Here is a 25,105-nt window from a genome sequence, read left to right as displayed (position 1 = left end):
AATTGTTCCCCGTGGCCCCCGGAAATGAGGGGGCAGGAGTCAACAGAACGGGCGAAAATTGTGGAAGGAAAAAAAAACAAATTTTCGGCGGATGGAAATGGAGGGAAGAGTAATTTGATGAGTGGAAAATTTCGATTGCTCTGGAAAATGCTGGCAAGATTTAATTGTAGCCCGTGTAGTGCCTCAATTTTACCCGGCAAATTGAGGGAAATATAGTCTGTGTGATGTCGCTGATACACAACGTTTAGTGCGCTGTAGAAAGCTGCGCTCGTGCACTTTCGATACATTGTTTGCTAGAACGGGAGATTGACAATTAACGGTGCTGATGGCTGTGCCGGGCATGTACTCCTGAGGACGATAATACGTATTATTTTCGCTAGGCATTGCGGAGAGACAGGAGAATGTTACTGTGTAGAAGTCACGTCATTCATCGTAAAATATATTGACAAGTCTGAATGATGTTTAATTTCGTTTCTGTTCGTTTGAAAATACGACAAAATAAAAGGCCATTGATTTTTGTACAGATTCAAAGGACCCTGGCATTCACACGCGGTTATTTCATTGTCAATGAGCAACAAAAGAAATTGTATATATGATTAAATTTCTTTTCATCGTCTTTTACCTTTACACCACACAGCCGAAGGAGATATACGTGTGTGGCTTATGCTCATCCCTTTGAGTTCATATTATCTCTCGCCTCAACAAGCCAAACGCAATGTATTCTAATTTACCATGTGCCTACATGGCATTAAATGATCGTTTTTACCTTTGGATACTAACCCGCTTGCACACACGATAGCCCACTGTCCGTTCAATATCTCTGGACTTTTTAATACCCACCCATTGCCATACACATACATAAACATATTTCAACTCTGTGCGAGCGCACAGTACCCCCAAGACGTAACTCTACCAGGGCCCGATATTGTGACGGTAAAGAGCGCGAAATAAATCTTAGTTACAATCGTTTCTTTTGCAGCCCGCGGCCCACGCCGTACATAAATCAAATATCATCGTCCGGGCGAACGCCAGGGCGCCCTCCCCCCCCCCTCCCATCCCCGCAGGTCTCCCTAGTTGGTATCATCTCTCAGGGGGTACCCTATCATGCGTGATGGAACAGAGGGATGGGCTGTAAAAGTCCAATGAAGGAGGAGAACATATTAAAAATTGAATTAAAATGTCAAAATGTCCGGTGTAGTGAACACTCAAAATTTTTTTTTTCACTGTATTCTATTTATCTTTTAGGGTGAACGGGTAAATCAATTTCGTACGGCAAGTGCCGGTCACAGTGACTAAATGTTGGTGTCCATATTTACCCAGCATCGCCTACCCAAGGCCTTTGATCTTCCGGTCGAATAGGCGTGATATCGAAATGACGCAAAGCTGTGGGCCCCCTTTCAACCTTCCCACCCCCCCTCCAGACCGTTGGCTTTCATCATACAGATATAACCCAATGTCCAGTGTCCATCAACTTGTTTTAACACCGAAAACTCATGGTTAACGTGTGTGTATGATAGTCTGGCCGCACTCGTCTGCCACTTCTTCGTCTAGTCTACTATCGTGTAATAGTCGGGGTAGTCAGTGTGGCTCTTTGTTGAGGCGCGAAAAGGGATTTTAAACTTGAATATCAAGCGGTATTTGCGTTATGTATGTACGGTGTATATGCTTCTCTCACGGGACAAGCCAGAGTTATGTTGGTACACTCGCACCGCGCGGTGTAACGTGTCCACCTGACGTTCCACCGAATGTATGGGGGTGACCGGTTACGGTGATACATACTGCGAATATACACCATAGCGTCCGAGAAACTATACGGTATTTCGTGACATTTATTCAGCTTCTCTCATGGAGTCAACGTGGTACATGCATTTACATTGGATCGCATGTATCATCCCATGGTGTAAATATACAGGAATCAACATTTCTCTTCGTTCGAGATGTTCTCAGTTATTTTTTTTCCCATCCGCAAGTGCGACATTTTCATCTTTCACGGGGAAGATTTTGCAATATTATCGGAGACTTTCGAGTAATTGATGGAAATCTGGACATTTCCAGGGGAGAATATTATCATTTTATGGTCTCCACTGGCGAGGAGAGAGTGATAAGGGGAGCCGGCCAAGGTTTACGATGCAGTTGATAAAATTTTTCATATTTTTCTACTTCACAGCGAGTTTTATCACGTCTCCTGGTAATTCATTGGTTCAACTGGAGTCCGTGCTGTTCACTTGGCTGAGAGCGGGCAGCGCTGCAATCTTTTGTCTGGTTTATGATGTTAAAAAATTAATTTTCTAAGGCACCTTACTTGGTCGCTCACATTCATCACTGGACCTTCCCTTAAAATTTATTGAACGGTTATTCTCATTTACGAATTACGTAGCTGTCGCGTAATTATTATCGAAGCATTTTTATCCCTCTATTCTCGATCACAGCGGATTCAGGAGGACTTGCCATCTGTGTCGGCTGACTAACATGGCCGTTGATATATCCAGGTGAGCCTCTCTCTCTCTCTCTCTCTGCATACACGGTAATACCGGAGCGGTTAGTCGCCGTGGCCGTGGCATTACGTGGCTTGCATTTTCTAGGTACACCCCCACGTAAACTCATGCCGTTACAAAATTGTCTACCGTAAATCCTAGTGGTAATCCAGAGTTGTGCTACCGCTCAACCAGTACCTCGATAAAACTCAGCAAATCCGAGGTACCTAGTGCATCGGGAGTTCTGTCACACGCCTTCTAACCTCTTCACTCTCTGCCCTTTACTTGGCCCAACCTGGCAATGAAAACATTAAATTGGAAACATTTTGACACTTCATCTTGGCCCGAATAAATTGTACCTTAGTCGTAAATACTGGGAAGACACTGAGGTTACCCACCTGGTAGGAAATCCTAGGGAAACAACGATGCAGCTCTCGTTAAATGGATGAGGGGATTCCGTTACTTCGTTGGATGAAAAATCACTGACTTAACTATCTGGATTCAATTGACATCCGCTACCCAATTAAATTGAATGAAATTAGGAATTACTTGTGCCGACGGCCGTGGCGGAGTATATCGATTCCACAATTAACGAGGTCGATCATCAAACCCTATATTTTCCGTGGAAATGAACTAAAATCGACTGTTGTGAAAAATTCATAGCTCGATCACCGTCAATAAACAATTCATCGAATTCTGAATTTTTCCAGCGCGACTCTTTGTCCAGTTATTCGTCATGTATCGACCATTTTTGAATGCTACTTAATCTCCTTCATTTTTAACGCCAATCACATTCATTTCAGTTCAAAAACACTAAAACCCCGATGTAAACTTTATTGAATACACGGTTCATCGACAAACCCCGGCGGAATAAATACCAGGATTTTTTTGCTATCGTCAGAGAGGGAAAATATTCTCATTTTACGTTCACTCAATTCGAATATCAAAATAATTGGCATTTTTGAATAAATATTGAAATGGAAATAACGTACATGAAAGCACCGGATTACACGAACCGCCAGATGATAAATGAAATATTACATTCACAATCCCAACAGTGGTCCTTAAACATCCCATTTTCAGCAGAAATTTTGCAAACACTGTTTTGAGTGGAACCCACAATTTTAATGAAGGTGAGTGGGCAATCAACCCAATTCAGTGAATAACGTCATTCATTCACAAAGAACAATCAAATATCCAATATCTGACAAGTGATATTTCAAAATATGTAGCATCGTTTTGACTGTACGTCACGCTGATATGCTCGATCAACTGCTCAGAAATACATCCAAAACTCTGGAGTGAATAATATCCATTTTCAGATACTGAAGAGCATCAAAATAAATACGATCCTATATTGACTTACAATGAATACGAATGCGAAAAAATTTTCCTACCTCTCTGTACAAGTGTATCATGAATCACCGTTATCACATTTTTTGTATAGCACCGGAAATTTAATACACACGAGTACGCGAATTTTTCTGGTACTAGAAAATTCAACCCCTTTACCAAACGACTGGACCATTTCTACCTGAATTTCCCTCGAAAAAATCTGGCATTTTTTTCAACGGCCAGAAATACGAGAGAATTACAAAAAGCGGTAGTAGAATTAATGGGGATCGATTCATAATTGGAACCCTATGGTTTATATTCATGCAGAGAAGTATCAGGAACAGGTACACTCACCCATACACATGTATTTCTGTAATCCGGTCAAACGCAAACAGTTAGCTGGAGACTACGGGAGCCCAATGGTTGCCTAGCAGCTCGCAGTGAGGCACAAGTGCTTGACTGTTCGATGTTTCACAAGTTGAAGCGATCCGTAACCTTCCTACGTCTGTCCACGGATGAGTTGAGAAGGGCGCACCGATTCCGTCCCTCATACCTAGAATGGCAGCCCGGGAAATTAGATCTTCTGAACTCAGCTGCTGTCCGGGAATTAGGAAGCGTCACCAGGGAGACAAGACACTCGGTCTACGTCTTGCGGAAGACCACGAACGTGTGTTGAATTGCAGCATCAGCAGAATTTCATCGTTAGAGTCTTGGACGATTCTCCTGATTTTCCGGAAATACCGACAAACAAAAGGGTTTGAGATTTATAATTAAGATACTTAAATGGATAATAAAAATTTCTATTTTTATTATCCGAGAATGACGAGGAGATTTTCACTGATTTCAGCAGAAATTTCTGTGCTTCACTCCACACGTAAAATTTTGAAAATTTTCCAGGGCCAACGCCCTCACAACTGAGTAGAAAATATTTTCGATCATACGGAGAAGAACATTCAATGGAAATGAATAAGGTATATCCGTGAAAAGAGAGAAACGAAAATTCCAGGGGCTTCCAAGATTACCTCCCACTAAGGCAACCCCAACTTGTCTCTTTTTCTCACCATTACCAAGCGTACTATTCTCTTCGAGTGGTCCTCGGCGGCTCATGACTCTCCATTATTGTAACTGCGGAACGTCTGTGCGCCCTCCCTTCTTCTCCTTCATTCTCTGAATTAATTATCCTAACGGAGGCCAAGTGTGTATTTTAAATATTAACTCGACCAGTGCAATGCGTCTGAATTGTCGAGACATCGCCCTCTATTCAGCTGCCTGTGTATCTGTGCTCTTCTCTTACTCACAATGAAGGTTTTGGCAAATTGACCCAAGGGTGAAATCACCCGACCTTTTTGCTGCTATTCGCCCAGTTCCCCATATCCCTGCAATTCACCTCAATAGCGACCACCAAAGTGGGGAAATAAACCACTCGAGTGACGAGTGATGCGATTACATCAGACGAATTGAAATTGTCCGTTTATTTATCCGCTATTGTTTAAACAAATGTATTTTGGCAGACAGTTCAGCAGTAATTTTAAACAAAACAGATTGAATGGAATATTTAGTGATGGGAGAAAGAATTTCGAAGAATCATAAACCGAATTCGGTGAAACCGACGAATGAAATTTTTATCGAACAAACATAATCTTTTTTCCTTTACCAGGAGACGGGATCCACTTTACTGTGCGACTAGATAGAAAAATTATCGTGCTTAATCCTCCGTGCACAGACCTGCTGGGGAGAAGTGAATCGAGCCAAAGACGAGAAAAATAGACCGAGATATCTCAGAGGTGAATGTTCTGACTACGGGGTCGCCCATTACTATGGTAACCTGGCTATTGAAATCCATCAAAGTATCCCCATCAAGGTGGGCATGATGGATATTATTCGTCATAATAAGACGACCCAGCTTGTGTATAAATACCAACCAGTCGTATCATCAGTAAAGTGAAGCGACTCGATCCGGTGATTTTTCACTCGCCATGATCTCCATTCATTGTCCAAAACTATTCTAATAACGTGGGCGGTATTGCTTCACGTGGAATTCCAAGGAACAGGATGAATCTGGTAACATCATGAAATCGACGTTTGATAGAAAGTTACTATTCCATCAATTTCAGTCTCACTCCAACTATTTATTTATTTATCCCGCTGTACGACATTGGTATATATGCAGACTAGTTTCAGGGGGGCTTTTGTTAGAAAATAGATGGTGGACTTGAATTGCCTGCTTGACGGCTATACACGTACCATTCGATACGAGCAATTTATCAGGCAGTCAAGTTCCGTGATCGGTCGAAACGATATTTGCGCAACTCGGATAATCGTGGAATTCTCGTTATTGAATTGTTCTACTGCTGCCTGAATGACGAGGGGGAGGGGGAGAGCGTTGGAAGAGAATGGAAGCATTCCCTGGTGTTTCGGATTATGGAGTGTCGAGTGTCGCTGTCGCAAATGCGTAAGAGGTGCGCCTACATGGGCCGAAAAAAAAAAATGTGCGATGGAGGGTGAAGAGGGAGGGGAAGTAGTGTGGCGCTGAGTTCTTGGAGAGCACTACCCTTAATGACTCGGGCGACAGCTAACCACTGCTGTGCTTGCTCTACTTCCCATTATTTACGGGAACGAGGCAGGGCACCGACGACCGGACATATCTTGGAAAGCTCTGTAACTTACTCGAGAAAATGAAAAATTTCGCGAGCCTTGGGGCACAGTGCGGCACGCGATACTACAATGCACGCGATATTTCTAAAAGCCCTGGGAAGATTTTCAAGTGTTTCACTGGTATACTTTTTCTATCTCAGTTGGAGGTACCATTTTCTCCGTGAATGATTTTTCATGCTGGTTTTCCACTCCAAGCTCCAGTGGAATCCCTTGATGCTTGCAATGGCTTGTCCTCTTATTGGAAAAAAAAGCCATTCACTTAACAGTGGATTTATGAACTTCATTGTTGTGATTTTGAGATAATATTGACGGAAATGTTTAAACGCTGGAGTATATGCTGAGTGAAATAATGGGAATTGCTTTGAGAGAAGAGAATGAATAGTTTCGAGTCGTAAAAAAGCATCCACAAACGCAGAGGCTTATGGGGGATTTTGGGTATGTTGAGGAGGTTGCGAATTTCAAATTTCTGCATAGTGCGGCTCACCCAAAGTGGCCGCGATCTTGAATACCAAACGAGCACTAATGACGGATACACTACTGCGGTTTGTTCATAGTTTTCACAGGCACAAGCTGGAACTGGAGAGGTCGTAAATCCTGCGGTTAACAAATTTTTCTTGTGAATATATTTATCTACTTTTTGACATCATAGGTTTTTTACAGTTTCGAGAAACGGTCGGTAGTTTTGTTAATTCATAATCCCAGATATTTAGAAAAATGAGTGAAAGCATAATTTAGCTCTTCCTGTGCAATTTTCCCTCGAATTGAGATTAAAATACTCCTACCATGTTCACTGCGAAATTTTGCAATTCAGGATCAACATATTTTCATATGTAGAAATATACTCCCACAGGTAATGCAATAGAATCGACGTTGAATAGTTAAAATGCATTACAATGGTTGAAATTATGTTCCTTCACTTGGCGTTGGAATTCATCAACACAAATCACTCGGCTGGAGAAAATACATTGGATTCAAAAAGTTTTCCCTTCAGAATATTTTGCGACATTGTTGTCATGATTTATTCATTGCGCGTGCAATAATGTCACGTTGATTTACGTCTAAAACTCGTAAAATCTTCAAGTGACACTCAAAACCCAGAGTTGGTATTGTTAATCGGCTTCCTCCAGCACCATCTTTGACGTTGGTTTAGAGCGAAGTAGCGGCTGGATTTTTATCCAGAAATTCAAAGGGCTCTTCGTTCACCTCCATTTTCCTTTACGCAAGCTATGTATTGAGTAGATTACTCTTGAGCTACGAGGAAGCGCATACAACGTTGACAGTTTTCGCGTAAAAAAAAATATTTTTCAAATTAATGGAAACTGAAAATGTCATTCATTGAATATTCAGCACAGCTCCATTTTCGGTATTCATGTTCATATGGTAAATTTCAATAAATTTGTTAAATCTCATTGCCCTACTTTTCAAAAATTACCCATTTGATTGAATTTTCACCGAAATTGAAAATTTAATTATTTTTTCTTGTCCCAATGGATTTCAATGAGACTTCTGAAAATGACTCACTCCCTTGCCATAAAATTGATTTTTTTTTTGCTGCGCAGGATGCACTTTACTCCCATTTTGACATTTCGGCCTCAGGACGTAAATTTACGGCTCCTAAAGAATTACTGTCTCAAGAAACTTCAATTTTTTTGATTATTCTGTTTTAGTTCTAATGAGAGCGTCACAGCCATGCATGAGTGCTCCAGAGGAGCTATGAAAATTGCACTAGAGGTGAATTTCACTTCTACTCTTGAAATGCATGCGGCGACGTACAAATTACATTATGTCATATTGAAATCAGATCAGTACCTAATCTCATCAAAACGTTAATTGAATTTCCTGTGAATGCCTCACGATGATGAGATATTTGGAGAGCATGGGGAGAACTGAAGTGTAATTTTAATGAGTTGGAAATGAAGATAATGCACTAGAGAAGAGAGACATTATAATTCCTAAATTAAGTAAGTATCCTCATCATCGACGATATTTCAATGGCGTGACGGCCAAATATGGAAAAATCGAAAGGTTAAATTTGTATTTTGTCCGGATTTTCTACCCAAACAAAATCTCTCTTTTCTCGCCCTTACCTCAAAATTCGATTTGACTAAAGACCCTTCTGATTTGCTGGTGAAAGAAAAATATCGTGGTCTAGGTGCGGTTTAAGGTGGCTGTTAGAGAAAAAAAAAATCCGAATCTGGATGTAGGATGTGGCGCGGACTTACGGTGCACCTACTTCCGAGTGATTTACGGTCGAGCTTCCCGGGACAGGAAATTCGTTAGGGTATACCCCTGGTTGGTGTGGTGTTTTAGTACAGCAAGAAGGGAAGCTTTCGAGATGGTCTCTTGCACGCACTGTACCGTGCCCAGATAATGTTAACGAGTGCTCCGGATAACGTTTGCCCATGGTTCTTCCTTAATACGAGTATGTCGTGACTTACTTCTTTACTGCAGTGATTTGCCACTGAGGGTGCTTTTCATTCTACCGTTATTCTCATTATTCTCTGTAAATTCAATGTAATCAACAATGGACGGTGGGTTACCTCTTTGTCGTGGGATATGCGCTTGATATTTCCATTAAGGGATCTCCAGACAGTGGTGTTCAAAATTTCCATTTAAATCAGGAGAAATCTGTCGACCAACTTCACAATTTATTAACGTCCTGTTCAATTTTATTTCATGTTTCGAATGCTTATTTTTTAACGCTCATAATGACTCTATTATTATGTCTATCCTAATACAGTTCAATATAAATTTAATTAATACCGAAAATCATGGAACACATGTTGATTTTCCCTTATACTGTCGACTCACACGTCTGCTCTATCTCTTTTCTCGATCAGTTCCTCCCCTGCATTAGTAATATTGACCTTCTCCCCCTCAATTTTTGGACCTTTCCCAAACATTACTGAACTGAATTCTCCATGGTATTATCCCCACCGCACTGAAGCATGATATTAATTCTTCGGCAGTGATTAATATAATCATGTACAACTACGTGTTTCCATTTAAATGGAGAAATAATCCCATTGAACCATGAACCGCTGCAATGAATATGATCCGTACCAAAGGGAATCTGACGGCTTAAACCTGACTATTCCTTGGTATTCCACGTCTCCAATTATTTGACGGGGAATTTATCATTACTCGACTCATTAGCGATTGTCAGGGTAGCCTTTGATCCTATTTATCTGCATTGTCTTTCAGTATTATACCTAGAATTGCCTGTTAGACACACTCGTACCCTGTTCGCTGGGTGGAAAAACCTGTTTGGTTTGGTTAGCAAATTTTTTTGGAGCCAGGGGTATTTTTCACCCAAATTTTCTTCCCCTGTCGTCAGCCATAGTGCAGGACAGGTTCAGTTTTCCCTGCTCGGACGAGCAAGCCAATGTTATTACATTCATCTCCTGGAAACAGTTGCAGCACCAATGCCCCTGCACTCGGTTTTAATTTTTTTACCCCATTCCACTGTCCCAATCCTCCTTCACCATTCACGTACTTGCATTATGTGCATTTTTCACTTCTCCAACCGTTGAATATTCCCCACAAGGAACAATAAAAGACTCTCACTAACTCATGCAGCAGTTGAACCAAACGAGAGTCTGAAGAATTTTCTGCGTAGGCTTTAGCCGATGAATAGAAAGACTCACGGGAGAAAGTCGTATATGTCGTCACGACGCGTCTGCAAGTCGTAATTTAGTGTGCAGGATAATAAAGGGAAAAAAATATTGTGTGTACAGACATAATGCCGAGTCCTCCAGTCTCTTTTTCTACTCCTGTGATTCCTCTCCCGGTGCATGCATAACGAATCAAATAAAATATTCATAAATTTATGATGATTACGATGAACTCCGTTATCAGTGATGGTTATGCTTCTTCAGACGACTCTCTCAGCCTCAAATCTCTTTCAAGATCCTTCGAGAATCACCAATAGACTCCTGTTGTTGTTAAAAATCCCTTTCGCTTTTACTTTACAGTACGCGAGTGATGTTTCAACATGAACGAGTGAGAGTAATAATCGACAAATCACTGGTTACACTATTGATATTACCGGCAGATTCAAATAAACGTTGGATGGAAAACTAGAGTGAGCACGTGTGTACAAATAGTATATTCCACGGAAGAAGAACGAGCGATGGGGTAAAGAAGTGAGAGGGTACATTCGATTGGCCGCAGGTATACAACAGTAGCGATAAATAACTGCTGGGCTGGCGGATGAAAGATTGGCTTGAGCTAATATAAATGTTGACCTACATTGCCTTGAAATAGACGAGCACACGCGAGACAAACCGATTGCTTTTAAATGACGGGGCGTATATAGAAAAAAAAAGTATTCCTGGTTCCTTCGCGTTGCTTCCGGTGAATGGGGGATGAAAAAAAAAATGTCAAGCCCTGTACGTCGAGTGACAATATTTGACACGAAGGTATCAGTGTGGAGGATGGCCAAAATACAAGCGTGGATACTGTATTTTCAAGTTACGAGGTGACCGTTAAACGTTAAATTTATCACCCTTGTCGGAGCCAGGCGATCGTTGTAAATACGTAAATTCAGTGGGCTCGTGCAATATATTAACCTAGTTTTATTGCTTCGCTGCTAACATCGATCCCGAACCACCTCCCCCACGGTGTAAGATGCTCAGTGGCTCCGAGAAGGCGAAGCCAACTCGCTCTGATGATTATCACATTTTTTAAAAAATTCAATGTAAAATGGATAATCGAATTGTTGATTTGTTTGCGTTACAATTGCACAGTGTGACATTAGTTCTCCGTATTGCCATGCACTTGTTTCACGTAGTATGCAAGTGGGTGGAGGACAAATGGCTGCAATAACACGGGAGAAGAGCAAATAGTGCAGCAGCGAAATACACGAAACCGCAAATCTCTCAAAACCCGAAATGGTTAAGCTCCACCCAAAGGGGTTTCTCAGCGTCAATTTTCGCCTCGAGTATGCAAGTATTTTGCGATGTCGGTGAAGTGATGGGGAGGGGAGGAAAGGGCGGCGAGAGGAACGGGGGCAAACGTGGGGGAGAGATAAAGAGAGATTATTCCACAGAACGTGAATCGAATTTAACCGACAATTATTTGTGGAACTCACAAAGTTCACTGGGTGTATGCTCACTTGCTCTTTCCGATATGTACAACGCGAGTGCCTAACCCCTCTCCCATTCCCTTTACCCACAGATATTTTACTATGCATCAGAGCTAACAAGGCTATAATAGTTGAAACCAAGGGAGGTGGAAGGAGAGGAGGGCAAACGAGAGAAAGGCTTACATTACGTAAACTACAGAATTAAGTTGTACAAAATTGGAAGTACTCCAAAGAGTTGGGCATTATAATTTATCGCACAACAAACGTTTGTTTTCAACAAGGCAGAGAGCGGAAGAAAGGAGCGTTCTTATATACCTTATGGTAAAGTACTCAGTAATCGTCGTGTAGTCGTAAAGTGAACTTAGTGTTTTCACCCCCAACCCTCCCAACCGCGCGCGCTCGCTGTATAAACTCAGCCCCGAATGCACAAAAAGAGGAGGTACATTGTTATATGCAATTTTGCTCGCTCTGCCTTCACCTTGGGCACGAGTGGATCGTTAATGTATGCAACTTACTGGTATACTAAGGATTGAATAAGCGTAATCTAGTGGTACTTGAGGCAACGTAATGTACCCCTTCATTGCATATCTCGGGGTTTGACTAGGAGAGGCAAAAAAAAATTGGTCTTAACGTAATTGAGTAAGTTGAGTTGTTGCTGTGCTGATGGTTTTTCTGATAATTAAATAACGATTGCGGGTGAATTATTAATATTGACAATTCAACATAGTGGGCGTCTTTTAGTTGATCAATATATGATCAAGTTACAACGGGATATTTTTGAAAAATTACGGGAATTACGAGAAGACAATTTTAGCTTTAATCAGTGGACCAACAAATCTTCATTGCGGAACACCGGTGAAATATTCGGGATTCCCAAAAAAATTAGACGATTATTTTCAAGGGATGCAGTTATCACCCGATCTTACCTACTCGGGAGGTCAAATTATTCGGAAAACTGTGTAATTAAAGCACACAAGAAGCTCGGCTTCACCCACCGTACGCTATTTCCACATTTTTAGCCCGCCATCTCCAGCCGAATCCCACCAAAAACCATCCAGATTTTCCCACTGCAAATGCCTCACTTTTTCATTTCCACGCGAGAACTCCTCCCCTCCCACACCTTACTCTTCACTCCCTCCGAAATTCCCTAAAATCGCCTTAAATAACACACATTACAAAGGCCTTTACATGATATTACAATATCTCTTGGAGTCTGCACAAGTCAATGATTCAAAAGAGGAGGGAGTCATACAAGTGCAAAGAGAGGTACCCAGTCGGGATACACTCAGGGACTTTTGCGCGAGTGGAGGGCCTCCAAACGCTACCCGTGGTCTTAGTGGATGAATAATGTAACAAGGCATCAGAGGCTGAATGATTTAAAAGTAAAAGTCCTGAACGACGTAGTCCCCTTCACGAAAGAAAGGGGATGCATCTGATTCGAAAAACTTTGGCCCGTTACAATCGTCTCGAATTCTCAATACCATCTTCACCCTCCCCTCGCGCTTCCCTTTCACCAGTCGCCGGATCTTATATATCGCCATTCTCAGTGATTCCTGATTTCTAACGCACTATTTTCCATTCTCCAACTATTGAACCACTGATTGGCCGCACTTCAAACATGCATAATAAAATGCATACAAAGCACTCTCGCCCACCCGCGCTATTCACCCGGCGATTTCTAATCTCGTTTGTGCATAAATCCCGTCAATCGGTGTATGAATATAAAAGGTGAAAGCACCCATTGGCTTTGGTTTAATAATAAGAGGTCGACAGGACAAGTGGCACTGCCAACTTATATGTATATATGTATATGAGTAGCCAGTGAAGCCGAGGAATTTCGATAGATTGAAAATGAATAGGAGGGTACATGAACACGGGATTGATAATATATATCAACAATCAGTAATTCAAGCGCAGGAGGGTACGGCTTCCTTAGCATGTAGCACGTTCCACATCAATGGGCAACCCCTTGTCGTGTGATCGTTGCCGCGCGACACGTTCACATCACGACCGCGAAATTTTCTCCCCATTGAAAACGACAAGAGTCAAAGTTAGCCATTTAGGAGGGCTGGTTGGGTTTGGCCTCACCGGTTCTGGAGTAACTGACGCTCTTGTAACGCTTCTGGGTCAGTACTGCTATATATCAAACCTTTTCTCGTACATATCGCGTTTAAGAAACCATAAATGGTTATATGCCAGGTTATGTACTATCGAATAGTGCAGTTTGTATGCTCAACTCGGGTAAATGTGTACACACTGGATGAGAGGGAGCTGGCGGAGTAATGGAGTGTATCTACTGAATTCATTTAATGAGCTCACCTTTGGGATGAGAAATGAGGCCTCAAACCGCGCTGTACAATCGTGCCGCACACTGAAATGCCGCTAACATTGCACTGCACATTTGGGTATAATTTCAATTTTTCATTAGTTCTCGTGTTTTATTTATTTTCTTTTCTGGTGGGGTTTGTGGTGGATCTTTTAATGAAAGAAAATTTTTAGCAATTTCAAATTTTAGTTGAATCAGTAGGTAATCATTGGATTTTTTTTGACTGAGAATTTAATTAAAATGATGATGGGAAAGGATTGAGGGATTCTGAAACTTCAATCCTTTCTTGAGGGGGAATCACGTAGTTCTCTCCTTTTGTTTCAATGGCATTTTCTCTTTTTCAGGGCACATCTGACTTGGGTATGTCAGTCATCGAGCCGACTTTGATGCATATCGTGAGAAGGGATGTTGCTGGGAGAGGGAGAGAAAAGGGAGATCAAAGGAGGATGGACAGGTGAGTATCTCAAACAGATTCACCGACACCTCTGTGGCGCGCCGTTAATGAGTACACTACACCACACGCTTGCACTCCCCCTCCATCCCTCCTGCCTCCTGGTGCTGCCTCAACCACCGTGACACTTCTCGCTGAGGTGTAACCTGGCACACACAAGATAGCTGGATGCACACGCAACAAACGAAGGGAATACAGAGTGGCAAAATTCAAGGAGTCGTGACAACGTACGCTCAGATTTTTTTCCTTTTGAAAACTAAGCAATAGTTGCATTTCAGTGCTGGAAATGTTAAATCAGTTTAAGATCAAATGAGGAGTTGAATCACATAGTGTGGCAATGTCCTCGATTCAGTTAAGAAAGGGTTTAGTTATACAAAATTCTCACAGTCGAGTGAATGTTCCCTCTCTCTAACGTTGAGTTCTTCCTCAGCGTATTTAAATGATTAATTTTCAAGACGAATCAATGCCAATATTTTTTAAAAATATAAAGATAAAGTTTAAGATGATATTGCTCACGGAATTCCTCACTCAGGTCATAAATTCAGTAAACTGGCAAAAAAGAATTGAAAATTAAGTGGAAGTCCTTTTCCGATTAAAAATCTCTATCCTCCAATGCACACACCCCGTCCACACCAGGTTCGTTGATGAATAACACTGGCATTTTCATGACAAAAAGAGTAAGAGACAAAGAGGCCCATAATGCAACAGAACTGGAAAAATGGTGAAAGCTATTGGATATTTTTTCCATCCTACTTTTAGCATTTTTTTTTTTTTCGAAAAGTCTCATTGAATGAAAACGCAGGGTGTATAAAAAATGTGCTAATGAAGAGAATGCTACAGCCATTTATTAACCAGGGACCAGAGATATTTCTCATTGTCATTCACAAACAATGAGATTTTTTTATTTCAAATCTTTTTATTTCTCCCTAGGCACATGCCAAACGCAAAAGGCGCGAGGCTTGTGTGTATATGCATCTCGTCGACTTTCACCCGCTCCATGTTTTATCTCTCGCTCATTCTACACGCATACGCAATTCCGATTCTCTGTACATTGACTAATCACAATTTATAACTCGTTAAGACAGCGTCAATACATCGATTAATTAAAAAAAACCGTCAAATTGCCGGTGGATTTGGTGCGTTTGGAATTTTCAGGATTACATTGAGCCCTGAATTAATGACAGCTGTTTGTTCATAGCGTTGAACCCAAGCGCAAATGTCTATTGTATTATTCAATACCCACCAGGTTAACTCGGGCTATTAATCTACGACCAGTCTATTATTAGACAAACTATTCATATTACTCATTATTCACGTGTCAGTACAAATAAGTTTAATGTTAAAAATACGAGAATAGGTAAAGTACTGTGGCTGCTTTATTTTCCCATAGAAATCCGTTGAAGTTGGAAGTTTCGAGCTATATACAGGCACTCCTTGAAGTTTACCAACGAATCAGATGGCGGCTAACAACAGTCGGCGGTAACTTTTCTACGGTCGTTAAATTGTTGGCTATTATAAAGTGTGTAGGCGCATGCCAATCGTCGACGATACGCGCTTTGAATGAAAAATATCGCTTGCATTTGTACGGCATGTGTATGGTTGAATATCCAGTGTCGATGTATTTGTTGGAATCGTGTGCGGTTGGGGGGGGATACAGAGCGCAGTGGAGGCCGCGTGCCACACGAGGTACACCGCGACACACATTGGCTATGGAAAATCGATTTGGTATGTCCAATATTGATATTGATATTAATACCAATGACCATTCGCCGAACCTTCTCTCCATCCTCAACACGCCCCCTCCCCCCTCACCCCTTCACCCCACTCGCTATTCAGTATATACCAGCATTGCCGGACAAATCGATTAATTGGTACCTAATTGTAGTTTGAGCGTTGGTGTTAATGTCTTTCATGTTGAAAATCACGTGATAAGATCATAATGATCCATTGTTGTATTTTACACATAGTCCCGATGATAATGATGGAAAGGGGGGTGGTGTAGGGGGCGTTGAGCCCATCATCACCTCTTGGGTGTAAAATCTGAAGTGCATAACCATGTAAGCCTGTCGTAAATCATCGCTAGTAGCTAGAAACTCATGAAGTATTATTACATCATGCAAATATTGTTCTCACGTCTTCGTTATGACCATGGATAAAACCCACTCAGCTCATTGCCTTTGGCCCCCTCCTCCTCGCCCCTCCACAGTAACAATACAATTGAAAAATTTTCTCTCTGTAATTCACCGTTAGATTGCTTTTGAATGGACATTATTAAGCCGATGATTCAATGCTCATACTTGATTTGATCATTGACTAATACTGACGCGTTAAATATATGATCGGTTCAATGCTCATTTGTTAATGTTTTATCATTCATTGTCCGGAATTATTTGAATTCTCTATTTACAGTTTGACAACCACTAGTCAAACGATTGAAATATCACTTGAATGGATAAAATTAATTAGAATACCAACTTTATCTCTCCCGTATCATTAAACATTTATGGTAGTGGAAATATGCATTTACATGTGAGGCAAAATATATTCAATTTAAATGCAACATCTCGTGGAGTGTGTTGCCGCTGAGTTCTATTTAAAAAAAAAAGCTGGTGACGTAGGACGTTGCATATATGCCTCAAGAGCCAATTACCGAGCGTTTGTCTGAGCCACGCCATTTATATTTCACCTTTTACCGATATATTCCCCCTCACGTGTGTGCACTGTGTCCTTATGAGTTTAATTGTCGTGACATCAAAGTAAGGATTTCTCTTCTATCATAGAGCATTGCTATGATACATCCTATCCAGTGACTAGGCGTGTTAATAACGACCTTTCTCTAAACTGTCAGTCGTACCATCACCAGCGATTGTTTCACAAGCAACGCATCAGGATCGAGTGTTAATCCTTGTGGTAATGCTCTCTGCCTCTTTCATTGACGAATAGCTCATCTGAAATCACAGTGCAAAATGTGAAGCCAACCTGGAAGCGGTTTTGAGGTATTGACAAGAGAGATAGAGTCACAGGGAAGCCACACATTAGTGGATTTCAAACTCTACGCCTAATTATTTGTGAATGTGCTTTCAACTGAAATTGCGATTTAAACCGCTTCTCATCGTACCTCAACCACCCCATTGCCGTACTGACTACTGATAGCTGGGTAATACAGTAGCAATCCTCATGATTTTTACACACCAGTCGTTGCGGATCAGTGATTGAAGTTCTCAATCGGTAAAGGTAAATTCAACGAGTGGAAATACGCCAATGGCATTCAGATATCCCAATGGTGATCTTGATGATCAATGCGCTTACTGCGATTGTACGGAGAAGTCGTACAGCCATAATAGCGTGTGTTTTATCAACGTATGTAATCAATTCAGCTGAGAGAGAAACGTTGTGACTGCTCGTACTTTCATTCATCGGAATCTCAACTGAATGTCGCATTAATTATATAATCTCATTTAGGTGAGTTGAAGTTGGGATTAAATCTTCATTCTTATGCGCAAATCACTGGCTCTCCACCGATGCTGGTGGTAGGGTGAAACAGAGAGAGGGAAAATGATGTGGTAGCTTGCGGCCGGTTGAAATACCCTCACCACCGTCCAATGATATCGCTGAATCCGTCAACATATGTATCATGCGTGTACTCAAATCACGATAGCCAATCCTGCAACACTAATTACGCTCACCGATGGGGCATTACGTAATAACAGTTGCATTAAACATTAATTTTATATCGCTGTCATGCAAACAAGATTTGCCTGAAAAATATTTCTCTATTAACCACAGCAGATTGATGGTATTCCATGTGTTACATTGCAGATGACCCCGGTGTATCCTGTAAATATCACAGATGAGAGATTTCAAATGGCTGTTTCATTTGCTTTTTCCTTATTTCCCCGGGAGAAGTGAGAAAATGAGAGACAGCTGTAAACGCGCCCAGGAGAGAGTTGAGTGTTGGATAAAAAGAAAAAAAAATACAGTGGATGGGTGAAGGCAGCGTGAGGATACCAGAGACTTGGTGGCGGGGGCATTGAAGAGGGGAGGGTATATTAATTTTGCATTTAGAGTTGCGGTCGCAGTGGCCGTACTCGCGCGCTTGCAACCACGAGTCACTCTCTCTCCCTCATCCACCTCTCTCTCATCTCTCTTCAGCTACAGCATTGGGAGGCAGTATATATCCCTTTCTGCATAGGCTCGCAGAGAGGGCAACAATTCAGCGAGGGTTCGTTCGTTCGTTGGAGTGTAATGGCTGGTAATTAGAGTGCCATGATAGCAGGCTCCGCGAAACCAGTTATCTCGGTACGTGCATCGTGCATGCCCATCGTATCCGTCCATTCTATCTTTGTCTTTCATTCGTATATATACCAACGCCTCGATTTTCCTCTACCTCCCCTTACCTCACAGTGTATCACCGTCTTTCTTCATCCGCCTCATTCACTCGCCATTCGCCTTCTTTTGCCACGCTCACTCTCCTCGTGGATTTGCCGTACCCCACCCTCACGCCATCCACCAGTGGTTTTTCCACTGGTCTGTCATGGTGTCCCTCGTTCTACATCCCTCCTTATTCTTCCCATTCGTCACAGCACATCGTCACCGAGTGAGAGAGCACCGTGGGGAGAATGAGAGGAGAAAAATACCATCACCTACGCAATTTTCGAAAGGGTACGATCTACACTCATTTCCATTCACAGCGCTGTATCGATTTAGAGAATTCACTTTAATCTATATATCTACTATCCAATCAGGCTTCTTAACGGTAACTTGATTAGATATTTACTTTACATCGGCGAAGTATTTAATCCGCTTTCACGGGTTATTTTTCATTTTTCTCTGGGCTTTTATGATTTATGGCGAAATCCTCAGAGGTCTCCTCCTTGTTTTATAGGTTGAGATATGCCTGCCTGTATTTACTAGCGTATGAAAACTTGAAACGGGCGGACCAGGAAGTTTAATACATGCATTGAGTTGAGAGGGTAAATGTGAAATCCTCAGAATCATCGGGTTTATGGCTGTGTCAGGAGTTCAGATATCGGTGCATTAAAATTGGTACATCGATAGGTTTTTTTTTTATGATTGTGGGTAATGATGGGGAGATGAATGTTCCGGATAATCTTCGGCAGTGATGAAGCTCAACTTCTTCACCTACGCCTGTTTTTATGAACTTTGGGAAACATTCTTTTTTTATTCGCTGATACTATCCCTTATGTACCCCCACGTTAACTGATTTCATGTCTCATTAACGGGGATGGAGGCTGCCCGTGACGTCCTACGACACTGCATCGAGCAGGCGATACTCCTTAGCTACCAATTAAACCCACTCAATGAAATCTAATATGAGATGATTGTTTATTTATCATGAATTCGAGCGTAATCGAATCACTTGTTCGAAGTATTGTGGTTACTAACTTGGTTTAATCCCAGATTTATTGAAAAAGCTCGAGGTATCCCACTCATTCATTATGAATACACCGTAGTTCGTCTACTACATTTTCACCTGTCTCTAAATCCCCTCATTTTCCCCGATATCTTCTCAGTGACACCAACCCACACGTCATAATCCACCTACAGTACCTGAAATAAAACCATCACCGAAGAGTCTATCAGACCCCCAAGTGTAGAAGAATCCACCTCATATTACGTATGTATCAACGTCCCCAGGCTACTCTCATCGAATTTTCCACTCCGGAAGCTCACTCCCAGTTATAGACTCAATATCGGCAAGCTATCGACGTCCATCAATTAGGATTGAAAATACCAAGTCTCCCGACCTACCCGACGACTACTTAACCATCCATTAGTGAAATGACGATGTGAACCTATACGGTCCAAATTTCTTTCGAAACATTCAGTCTCGTCGCCCTTCTCCGGCTGAATACAATGGACTAAATCCACTGTAATACTGTCCGTGCGCGTCAGGCGCACAAAAGGTACAAAGAACACCGATAAAGGAAACCAAATGCCCGACTAGCTATCAATAGACCTTCTTCGGGCCTCCACGTGGCAAAGTAGCCTCCCGTCTGACCTCCAAGAAGGGCCTGCGAGTGAGAGGACTAGTTCAACTTTTGTCCGATTGTTCCAGAGGCTGGTGAAAATAGTTGCACATTGAAGTGGCCAGTGGCACCAGGGGCAACTCGTTGGCGACTGCTGCCATAGACGGACAGAATAAAACGATAGTGACGAAGGGGGCGGAGGAGTGAAGGAGGGAGGCACCAGCAGGAAAGGTACACAGCCACTGGGGGTGGACGGATGAAAGGGGCTTTTTATTCTTGTGCAAGGGTCTCTCTCTCTCTCTCTCTGCCGTGACTGGAGGCACGAAGTGGCCGTTTTTACACGCGCACACAGGGGATAAGAGTCGAAATTGACGATAACGGAGCCAAGTTCAAATGGAAACTCCAGCGATACGTCCGGCCGTTTTTTACTCATCCACCCTCTTACGCCTGCACCATTCCTTTTCTCTCGTTTCGCCATTCTCTGTGAAACTTAAACGACCGATAGTTTCGAAAAACTCCCGTTGGGCACCCATCAAAGTTAAGAGAAGACGCTGGGACAATTGAGTTTATCGAGAGTCATAAACGTTGGGAGTATTTTCCTTTGGTATAGGGGGGGTTGGGAGGGAGGACGGTATTTATGTTCCACTTTGTGCAGTGAAACTGCATGATGCCACGCATACTGAGGTGGTACGTGTGGGTTTGAGACGATTTGAGGTTTATTCGTGATTTGATGGGAATTCAGTGGGGTCATATCTTGTTGAGTAATCTCTTTAGCCAGATATTTAATGAGTAAAGTTGAGGATGATGCAATTCCAGTTTGTACATCATAAGGACAATTATAAAAGTCCGTCAAACATCGGGTGGATTATACACTGGTGGACATTGATATCTCATCAGTAAATTTAAACTGACAAATTATATGAGAATTGGAAAATGAGCTCTGGGTGGAGAAAATGTTACGCAAAGTGCTGGCATATCAAGATGTATATCGAGCGAGTTTATGGCCACTGGGGATTCTACTTCGGGCACGTTTTCTGGGTATATACGTCGAGTGGTCTGGTTATATCAAAATTCACCTTCTTCTTGAGGAGATAAACGAAAAAGGAAGAGGGATAAATGTAGTTTACATAGGGCGGAAGAGTGAGAGAGCAACGGTGTGGAATGCATTGCGTAGTTTTGTGATCTCTCGTCGGTGTAATTTTTTTTATTACCGAGTAAAAAGGCCTCATGGGAGAGTTGCGGCATTGATATGGACTCGTTCTTGAGATACCAAAAGTGGCTCAATGGTGGAAAGGTGCGTGGATAATGGAGGAAAGGTGATCCTCCTAGGGGGGAAAAAAATACCGAGAATAGGGAGAAAGGGGGAAAAATAAATTGGAACTATTGTAGATATAATAGTACAGAACTACGCATGCTTGACGCTAGTTCTGGGTAATAAAATATTTGCAAATTGCTTGCGTGGGTATATGGAAATCGTGATGCAAGTCCATAACGACAATTGAATGAGGCAGAACGTTGGGAATTGGTTTTGCATTATCTCTCGTGGTAAATTTAAATTGAGTATTTGGCATTTTATATTATGTTTGGTCGGTATTTTTTTTCCATGTTTTTCCGTTGTTTACTTTTATTTCTGGATTATGATGGAGTTGCTGGGCAGGGAATTACAGATAGAAAAATTCTAGTTGGCATATCACGAGGGAAATTTTCTGAAGCATAACATGGTGTATTACAAGGGCTTTGTAACACCGGGGTGAAAATTTTTTCAATGAACTGAACCCGTAGGACGTTGTTTTTCATTGTCATATTTATAGAGCCATAGCCTTTCAGCGCTTCAACGATTGTTCCGCATTTTTTTTCATTATTGAATATTTCCTTTTTTCTTTCTTTTTTGTTTACGATTCATCTGAACCAATAATCACAGTTTATACACTGAGTATGTGGTGGGTAACACCTTGGGTTGATTCCTATCGGGCAATGTTCTTCTACTCTGATGTACAACAAAGAGCTACTATCAGTGAGGGAACGGGGACAAAAAAGTCTATGTAAACATGCTATCTCTTCAGTTTGTTTCACTACTGCGATAAGTTTAGTTGGCTGAGGATATGGTCGATAAATTTCACCGTGAAATAACGCAAAATAAATGTGGAGATAACTGATATTATTGACCAAAAGAAAACCGAGTAATTGAGAAAATTGGATCTAGCTAGACTACCTAGGAGCTCGCTCTTCATCACAAATTTAGCAAGTTCTCAAAGATCAACACAGAAATTACCAAAATATTTGCACAGAATTACTCACATAAATTTTATTCTATTCATGCTAATCGTGATCACCTCATTGTCAGTCTCAGAGCAGTTCACTCCTAAGTATAGCAAAAATATTTGTGTTGTATCAGATTATGTCAGAGGTTATTTCAAATAACATTATAATAATACGTCGAGAGGTTGTGACGTGAGATTGCCGAGGAGAATGGGAGTACATATCATTGAGAATAAACATTTTTCTTCACAGGATAAATATAAACTCGCGCTGAAGGCAAATACTTGGCTTCACATTCTTGACCGGAACAAATACACACGCATTCCCAACAGACTTATATTTGCAAGGTGGAAAAAAAAAATTAACGAAACAGCGGAATACAATTCGTCACGGAGTTTCGCAAGAGAGCGACTGACACAAAGGCTGAATTACAGCTCATGGTGTTCCTTTTTTCTTTTCTGTGGTGAATTGAGCATCTCGAGGACGTGTTCCATTGATGGATTCAAAAATAAAAATCATACGATTATTGATCGAAATAAATTTCGACGATGAAAAAAATCCCTCTAAACTCTAGTCCCTCAATTTAGCCAGCATACTATAATTACTTTAATTGAATTACCACAATGGTAAATCCCAAAAAGAGGACGAGAATTTCTTAAATCCCAGCAGGACCAATTTTCCATGGATATCCGATCAGAATTTCCCAAATTACCATATTCTGGCATAAAAAATGCAGATTGGAACACCACTTTCAGTTAGTTCTCCACCACAATTGCTAATAATACACCGGAGAATGGAAAACCAAGAGGAGAAAATTCTATTAATTCCACTCACTTTAATGAATCTTTTAAAATCTCACATGATGACATTTCTTACCTCACGTTGTGGTTCTGAATCATATCCGTAAATTGATCCCACAGAATGTTCTCACACACCGTAGGAGTTTACAGCGGAGGCCGCATGAATTTATAAAAAATCACCAACATTTTGACCACACACGTCGTCTCATTCTCGCCTTTATAACTCCATACCACTCGGCCCTCATGCACTAGCAGATTGGTAGGCACGCAATTCTCAATACACGCCTATTCATAATGCATTATGGCGTACATACTTTGTAACTCTATTCCTCATCCATTTCGCCTCCATTCCCGGAAGTTCAATGGCGCGATAGATAATCGATGTGAATCTCAAACGGTGCCTTGAGGCCCCTCTCCCGATCCGCCGATCGATCGGCATGTGCATATGGCCCAAAAGAAGAGCCAAAAAAACAAACGTAGAAATGAGATAGTGGAGGACAGGCGATAGGAGAAAAAGTGAAAGCTAAGAAAATCCAACTCATACGTACGCGCATGCAAAACCACGAGTTGACCTGTGTGAATGCGGGAGCACACTCGGTTGAGAAAGTTTCTCCATGAAATTATCGATTATCTAATCACTGCGGTCGATCATGGGTCACAGGAATCAGTGGATATTTTTTTTTCTCCATTAAATATCTCTCCCCCTCCATCGGTACTCTTTAACTCTTTTCCAAACTCTTTCATGCGCGATTTTTGTTTTTCGTTTTTCACTTTTTCCCACTGTTTTTTTCATTTCAGCAACTGCACTCAACTCCTGTATTACGTACGGTAGAGTAGTGGAAGACACGGGAAATCGCACACTCCAGTTTTAACGTATTTCCAATAATAACGTCGGAGTGGCTTGGCAAGCGAGTCACTCGACACGCTGCGGATTAATTCGATTTGTTCGGTTTGGTGCACACACAGTGCTAACAGGCTAAAATCGATCTATATACGCTCTATACAAATTAACAACATTTCAGGGAGAGAAAAGGTTTATTTTATTAATCCGTCTGTTGAGGAAAACCAATAGAATGGACATTTCACGCTTGACACAAAGCCAATTTGAATGAATAAGAATTAATGCTGAAGTGAAAATGAGTTCAATAATACGTGTTATCAGATCGTGATGATTTTCCAAATGGATGACATCACTCGACACGAGTGAAACTCCCTGGTCATTCGATTATAATCAAGCTAATTCGAGTTGAATATGCGTCAGGTGGGAATAATTGAAGCCGGTAATGAGAAATGAATCGAACTAGCTTTCAGTGTCTCTTTGTTTAATCACCAGCTCTACCATCATTTCCCTTTAACCTCTTTCATCCTCTTTTGCCCTCACTTGGATTGGTGTCCCATTGGCCAGTCCAGCAGACGTATCATGCGCCCCATGCGCTCGTTAAACCGTTAAACCACGCGGCTCTACCGGGGGCCGATGGCTTGCTTCGGTCATAAATGCACGATTTTCAGTTTGTATCGTACGTATACACATCAAGCGGTCAAGCGAATAATTCATAATACCTAAAATAAAAAATGGGAAAATAGAAGGTGCTGGTGTGGTTATACCACGACGTGACTAAAGTTCAACTTTGCTCCTAATAATGAAACAAATGTGCCGTAAAAAGAGAGCCTCTATAAACTTAAACTCAATAAACCCAGATGGAAAAATTGGAGAATAAGTGATTGACCT

The 25,105-nt window shown here is 41.5% G+C and overlaps 1 long non-coding RNA gene across 1 annotated transcript; it reads right to left on the bottom strand.

Moving 5' to 3' along the window:
* Window positions 1-1,127: 1,127 nt before the first annotated feature.
* On the bottom strand, window positions 1,128-23,743 carry LOC135164532 (uncharacterized). The gene is made up of 3 exons (XR_010299317.1): window positions 23,453-23,743; window positions 4,164-4,532; window positions 1,128-2,769 (listed from the first exon to the last, which is right to left on the bottom strand). It is a non-coding gene; the product is annotated as an uncharacterized LOC135164532 (long non-coding RNA).
* Between the last annotated feature and the right edge of the window lie 1,362 nt (window positions 23,744-25,105).

Source organism: Diachasmimorpha longicaudata, chromosome 7 (genome assembly GCF_034640455.1).
Source record: "Diachasmimorpha longicaudata isolate KC_UGA_2023 chromosome 7, iyDiaLong2, whole genome shotgun sequence".
NCBI lineage: Eukaryota > Metazoa > Arthropoda > Insecta > Hymenoptera > Braconidae > Diachasmimorpha > Diachasmimorpha longicaudata.
Note: the sequence above shows the minus strand (reverse complement) of the source record. Positions and strands in the feature narration are given on the sequence as shown.